General features: G+C 41.2%; 1 long non-coding RNA gene across 1 annotated transcript; it reads left to right on the top strand.

The window, feature by feature from the left end:
* Nucleotides 1–1,051: 1,051 nt before the first annotated feature.
* LOC139702853 (uncharacterized) lies at nucleotides 1,052–5,482 on the top strand. Its single transcript, XR_011705427.1, has 2 exons — nucleotides 1,052–1,580; nucleotides 4,998–5,482. It is a non-coding gene; the product is annotated as an uncharacterized lncRNA (long non-coding RNA).
* The last annotated feature ends 1,483 nt before the right edge of the window (nucleotides 5,483–6,965 follow it).

The following is a 6,965-nucleotide window of genomic DNA, read 5'->3' as shown; positions in this document are numbered from 1 at the left end:
TCTCATTTGAATAGGTGTATTTGGGGTCCTGTAAGCCTCCTGTATGTCATTTCTGTAAGCCTCCTCCTGTCTCATTACTGTTATGTGAAAAGTTTTTGGAACAATCTCAATGAAAGTGTTCTTTATGCCTTTAGTTTGTATCTCCATGTTTTCTTCTATCCCAATGATTCTTGTGTTTGGTCTTTTAATGTTGTCCCAGAATTCTTGTATATTCTGTATGTTCTATAATTTTTCCCCTTTATTTCATTCTGTGTACTCAAAATCACATGTGCTCTTTTCAAGGCCTGAAGTTCTAATTTCTGTGCAATTTAATTTGTTAGTGATGCCTTCAATTTAATTTTTAATTTGATTGATTGTGACTTGCATTTCTAGGGTTTTGTTTGTTTCTTTTCACTATTTCTATTTCTTTATTAAAGTAGCCTTTCATCTTCTATGATCTCTTTTAATTCATTCTTTATACCTTCTTTTGGTTCATTGAACATTTTAATAATCAGTTTTTTTATAATCTTTCTCTGGGTTTTGTCTACTTCACTGTTGGTAGTATCTTTTATTGTGAATAGTGGATTTGGGGGGAGATTTGTTTGCCTGTTTTCACATGTTTTCAGAGGTCTTGGGCTTGTGCATCAATTGAGGTGGATTCCTCCAACTCTTGTTTTTTTCTTAAATGTGTGTCCTTTTGTAAAGTAATTATCTTGTTTGTTATGGAACTTCTATCTGTTGTTGATGAATGGGTAGGTGCCAAGGGGGTGGGACCTGAGGTCCCTCTATGTTGTTCTTACTTGGGTCCTGGTTGTTGGTCTGGGGCTTTTGTGTCCTAACTTCTTAGAGTTGGAGTAATGTCAGAGAAAGTTTAGGTCAGCAGCAAAGTGTAACCTATGCACTGTGTCTCATAGGTTCCTGGAACCTCACAGAATGGGGTGAAATAAAAAATAGTAACAACCATTGCAAATAACAAACAATACATGGTGTTAAATACCCAGTTCCTACTATGACTTATTCAACATCAATTGTCACCAATAAAGAGGCATGGTGGCTTCAGCAAGTGTTGAAGGACCTCAAGGCCCCAGGCCCAACATTAGGAAATCCAGCCCCTGTGCCTTGAAGCTGCAGGATGCTTTCTTACCCAGCCCCCATGTCAAAACCCCACCAGTTGCACATAGCATTTCAAGTCTTGCACAATGGCAACCACAAGATGTTCCATATAGATAACCCTGGGAGGGCCAAACTTGAGCAAAAAAAAAAACAAGTTTACCCCCCAGGTGACCCCGCTGCTGGATTCAGGGAAACCAATAGAAAGGCTGCTGCTGTGCTAAGCTGAAAACTAACCCCCTGCTCCCTATAAAAGATCTGTGCCCCAGAGCCCGGTGTGCCAGTTCACCGAAGCTCCGGCTGAGGTTTCGCTGAGCACCCGCAGGCGCCTGTGTATCAATAAACTTGCCTCTTGCTTTTGCAGCCAGTGTCTCGTGTGGTTCGTTCCGGGTTTGGGATCTGTGGATCTTTCATTTGGAGGTTCCACTGAGATCCAAGATCCCGGTTCCGATCCCGATCCCTATCCGGAGGACACCCGACATCACTGGGAGGTAAGCTGGCCAGCTCGAGCTGTCTATGTCTAACCTGTTGTCCTGTTGGTTATCTGTTTTCTGTTTTGCGCGGCGCCTGAAAGACTATGCATAGTCACTTAGTATTCTGATTCTGAAGCAGTTCCGTGATCACTCAGGTTTCTGAGGCAGACGGGGAAGGAGTTGACGATCTCGGACTTCACCCCTGCCACCCTGGGAGACGTCCCAGGGATCAGAGGGGTCCATTTCTTTGGGGCCCCCGGTGTTTCCGAGGGATACACCGTTTTTGTAGGCGATGGAGAAGCAGTTTCTCCCAGGCCATCTGTTTTGTAGGCGACGGAGAAGCAGTTTCTCCCAGGCCATCTGATTCTTTCGGTTGGTGCCGAAGCCGCGCAGCGTTCTTTGTGTTTTATGTCCTGTCTGATTCATATCTGTACTTTAGAGATGGGAACCAAATTTTCAGTCACAAATTTTGACACTCTCAAGGGGACTTTTAAGGAGTCCCCACTCTGCTTTCTTGGGGAAGCCTAGCACTCGAAACAACTGCAAGCAGAGGATAAACTTTTTGGGAGCTGGCTACTAAAAAGTTAAAAAAAAAAATGCCTAATGCCTAAGGTCAAACCAAACTGGAGGAACTGATCCTGTGGGTGAAAGATGGGATTAAGGGACTCCCAGCAGCTGCCAGAGCCATTTAGCTCTGGGGAGTTCCCTGGGTCCTTATCTACATCTTAAGGATTACGCCACCTCTGTTTACTTAAAAAGAAGGGACACTGAATGCAGTAAAGCCAGTCACACTGAGACCCTTGATTTTACACCTATAGTTGCCCCTACGTGAAAACATCTGGTCCACTCATGGGAAAGTCTATGGTGCCACTGACAGGAGTCATAATTAAATGAAAGTTCAAAACCTGGAGAGATATTTTCTTATCTGGTTGTCTGATTGTTTCTTAAAGATGATCTAGGTTAAATGTGTGTCTAAAAAATAATTTTTTATTGTAACAATCTGGTATCTGAATGGGTTTCTAAAGCATTGCACTATCTTGCAGTTAAAAGTTGGGTTTAAGCAATTGTTTAGTTTGATTTCAGATAGTTCATGCTAGAAAACTTAAATACTTGGAATAAAAAAAATTAATTAAAATTAAAGAGTTTCAATTTTGAACTGGGTAGCCTGAAAAGAAATTAAAACGTTGGTCTGGCTCATAAAAATGACATTAGATAATTAAATAGCAATAGTCTTAAAAATTTTCAAAGCTTAATTTCAGATATATATGGTAATACGTGGGCAAATTTAATGTAACTCAATACTACTTTAGAAACTTCAGAACTAGCAAAGTGACTTAGAGGTACTAAAAAATTTCTTCTGGTGGTAGAGATCCTATTTCCAGTTTTATGTGAACAAGTTTTTCTAATGTAAAAAGATAAAATTTTAAATTTTGAAAATTACTTCTTAAATTTGTATTATAATTTTCAACATCTAAAACCTGGAAATATAACTTAAGGTTAAAATGCCTTAGGCCTAAAGTGTCTGCTCAAAATAGCAGTTCCTGTCCTCAAAATTAAGCTTATAAGTTTCTCTAGGTGTTCAAAAAGGCCCTAATAAAATGTTAACTCTGCTTAAATTTAGAAGTTTACAAATATTGTTTCAAAATGTGAACAAAAAGAGGTTTATATAATTATGGTGTTATTAATGTGTTCATATCTTCCAGGTATACAAGTCTGTAAGGTAGAAGCTTCAAAAGAACATTATATCAAGCTGGTGTTCTAAAGTTGTATGGTAATTTTAAATTTTGACCTCTTGTAGAAAAGTAGTAATGTACTTTATTGCAAAACACAGGAGTGCATTGCTGCTTTTCTATAGGAGGTTAAAAGCTTTCAGCCTTTAATTCATGTTTTAGGTGTGATATTATGTTGTGTTAGCTAATGTTCATGTAAACTTGAACAACAATTTATGTAAACTTTATAAAATGATCAGCTTCAGAACTATAGTACTTGAGATTTATAAAGAGCCCTGCCTTACTTGAGATAAGGCTCTGTCCCATCTCACTACATGTAAAAGTGGCTATAAAAAAGTAAGCCAGATTTCAGTACAGTTAAAATTGTGTCCAAAAATAGGTTTATGCCAAGATTACTAGGATCTCAAACAGAAAATTATGATGTATAACCCTGCTAGAATTCAAGGTAGCTATTATATAAGCTAAATATGTTTTTACCCTAGTTAGTTTTGTTTTAAAATTTACTTATAGATGGTTTAAGGATTGCCTGTTAATGTCTTAAAAAGGTATTGCTTTAAGAACACAACCTGGGCCAACATAAGATAAGAAGTTATCACCTACAGGATAGAGAGATGAACATTAAAGCCCAGTGCTCTTAATATAAGGCTGTTAACTTATTTGCTGGATGTTTAAGATCAAGTTTTTAAAATTAATTAAATTAAAAGGGCCAAGAAAACCAATATTCGGCTCTTGCCCTCTGAGTCAGTCTGAATCAGGGAATAGGGGACTTCTCCAAAGGGCTCAGCAACTCTAGGCCACATAACCTCCTGAGCAGGGAGATTAATGAGACCAATGGAGGACAGAAAGCCAATCGGTGCATTTGCTGTAAAGAGAAAGGTCATTAAAAAAGGGAGACATCCCTGATGCTTCTGAGGGAAGCCATATGGTCAAGCAAGGCCTGGGCCCATCCTAGCGCAAATGGCACTAGCAGAACTGAAAAGCTGCTATGAAGTTCCCAAGGACTCCCAGGATAATTCAGCTGACTGTAAACAATAGGTAGAAACAAAAGTCAGTTTGACTTGCTTCATCTTAAACACTTAGCAAAGACAGTAAAAGCCAAAGCACAGCTGTTCCTAAACATATTAAATAATAATAATAATTAAATATAACTTCCATAAATAAGTAGACTAGAGGCTACAAGAAAAAATTCTTAGAAATGCCTGATAACTGTCAAAGGGACTACTAGAATAGTTTTAGTCTAAGGCTTTTATTTCTAGCCAACGCAGGTAGACTTGATGTTTGCTAATATGGTTATCCAGCCCTAAGTAGCAGAATTAAAGATTTCTCTATTAGAAGGTTCTCTTAAAAGCTCGCAAAAATGTGCCAGGGGATGACGGGCGCCCCACCCAACTCACAAATTTGATTAATGAAGCTTTTTCTTCAACCCGGCCAAACTGGGACTATGCGACTGAAGCAGGTAGGAACCACCTACGTCTCTATCACCAGTTACTCATAGCGGGTCTCCATGCAGAACCATCAGGAGACTTTAACGCTTGAAACTGGCACTAGAGACTGGGTACAACTCCTACCTTTAGCCTTGTACCGGGCCCGAGACACCCCAGGCCCACAGGGACTAACCCCATTTGAGATTCTGTACGGTGCACCACCACCCGCTGTTAACTTTTATGAAACTGAAACCTATGCCTCCCTCACCCCATCTATGCAGACTCATTTGCATGCTTTGCAATTGGTCCAGAACGAGGTCTGGAAGCCTCTAGCCGCAGCATACAAGGAGGAACTTAAAACCCCCTCGCTGCCACATCCCTTCAAAGTTGAAGACACCGTCTGGGTACGCAGGCACCAGAACAAGAACCTCGAACTGCGGTGGAAAGGACCCTACACCATTCTGCTGACCACTCCCACTGCAGTCAAAGTGGACAGCATCGCTGCTTGGATCCACGCCTCCCACGTGAAAGCTGCACATCCACAGGAGTCCACAGGCACCTCTCCGGATCCAGAATGGAAGTTACAACGCACTCAAAATCCACTAAAGATAAGACTCACACGCTGTTGATTTTCCTTGCTTTGTGCTTTGTATTTCCCCTAACGGTTGCTAACCAAACTGTGAGCCAGACATGGCAAATATTATCGGGGACAGGAGATATAATTTAAAAACAAACATCCACAAAATACCCCCTTTGGGCTTGGTAACCTGCTCTAAGGCCTGATCTTTGTTACCTGCTGGCTAAGGCAAAGGACTTTGATGACCCCAGTGAGGCAGAAGCATGCGTCTACAGTGGACGCTGCGCCTGCGTAAAATATCCCACAGGGTGTAGAGCAGCTCTAAGGGAGACACCCTTCTACATATGCCCTAGGGATGGAAAAACCCAGTCACAGGTACAAAAATGTGGACAACGTGAAAGTTACTATTGTAAATCTTGGGGATATAAAACTACGAGGGATATATGATGGAAGCCAGGTTCATCTGGGGATTTAATACAAGTAAAAAAAAAAAAGGACAAGAGCCCCCACTATCTTCCGACTCCTGTAGGAGCCTGAAATGGTACGGGGCAGGGCCATGCTCCGCGTTTGCCTGCAACCCCTTAAACATTACCTTTACTCAGGCAGGCAAGACATCAAAAAAGAAAAAAAAAAAAATGGGGCCTAAAAATGTACTTCAAAAATGCCTACGACCCTGGGGTCCTATTCAAAATTAGGCTAACTACTATATTATCTACTGTAGCTGGCCCCTTGATTATATTACTGTTAATTTTAACCTTTGGACCTTGCATATTCAACAAATTAATGCAATTTATGAAAGAAAAACTGTCTGTAATCCAAACTATGGTCCTCGCGCAGCAATATCAAGTACTCCCACAGCACCCTGAGCCATCAGCTGAGCTAGTGCCGGACTCTGAGCAGGTAGATCAATGGATATAGGATTATATCCCGGATAAAGAAAAGGGGGGAATGAAGGACCTCAAGGCCCCAGGCCCAACATTAGGAAATCCAGCCCCTGTGCCTTGAAGCTGCAGGATGCTTTCTTACCCAGCCCCCATGTCAAAACCCCACCAGTTGCACATAGCATTTCAAGTCTTGCACAATGGCAACCACAAGATGTTCCATATAGATAACCCTGGGAGGGCCAAACTTGAGCAAAAAAAAAAAAACAAGTTTACCCCCCAGGTGACCCCGCTGCTGGATTCAGGGAAACCAATAGAAAGGCTGCTGCTGTGCTAAGCTGAAAACTAACCCCCTGCTCCCTATAAAAGATCTGTGCCCCAGAGCCCGGTGTGCCAGTTCACCGAAGCTCCGGCTGAGGTTTCGCTGAGCACCCGCAGGCGCCTGTGTATCAATAAACTTGCCTCTTGCTTTTGCAGCCAGTGTCTCGTGTGGTTCGTTCCGGGTTTGGGATCTGTGGATCTTTCAGTGTCAACAATGAAAACAATAACCACAAACTAGATCTGGCTTTAAAGCAAAGAGCAGGTATCAACTACATCATCCACAGTAGTAATGATTATATTAGCATTAATGGTGAGGGCAGGAGTTATACAAGCCAATTAGTTCTGAAAGATGTTAAAATACAGTTAATTAGGAGAAAAGAAAATGTGTTAAGAAGTTGGAAAATTGTTTACAAGTGAATAGAGAGATGCATAATATATAGCAGGTTTTGTTGATATGGTAGGATGGGGGA

The sequence above is a fragment of the Marmota flaviventris genome, chromosome 19, assembly GCF_047511675.1.
Source record: "Marmota flaviventris isolate mMarFla1 chromosome 19, mMarFla1.hap1, whole genome shotgun sequence".
In the NCBI taxonomy this organism is placed as follows: Eukaryota; Metazoa; Chordata; class Mammalia; order Rodentia; family Sciuridae; genus Marmota; species Marmota flaviventris.
Note: the sequence above shows the minus strand (reverse complement) of the source record. Positions and strands in the feature narration are given on the sequence as shown.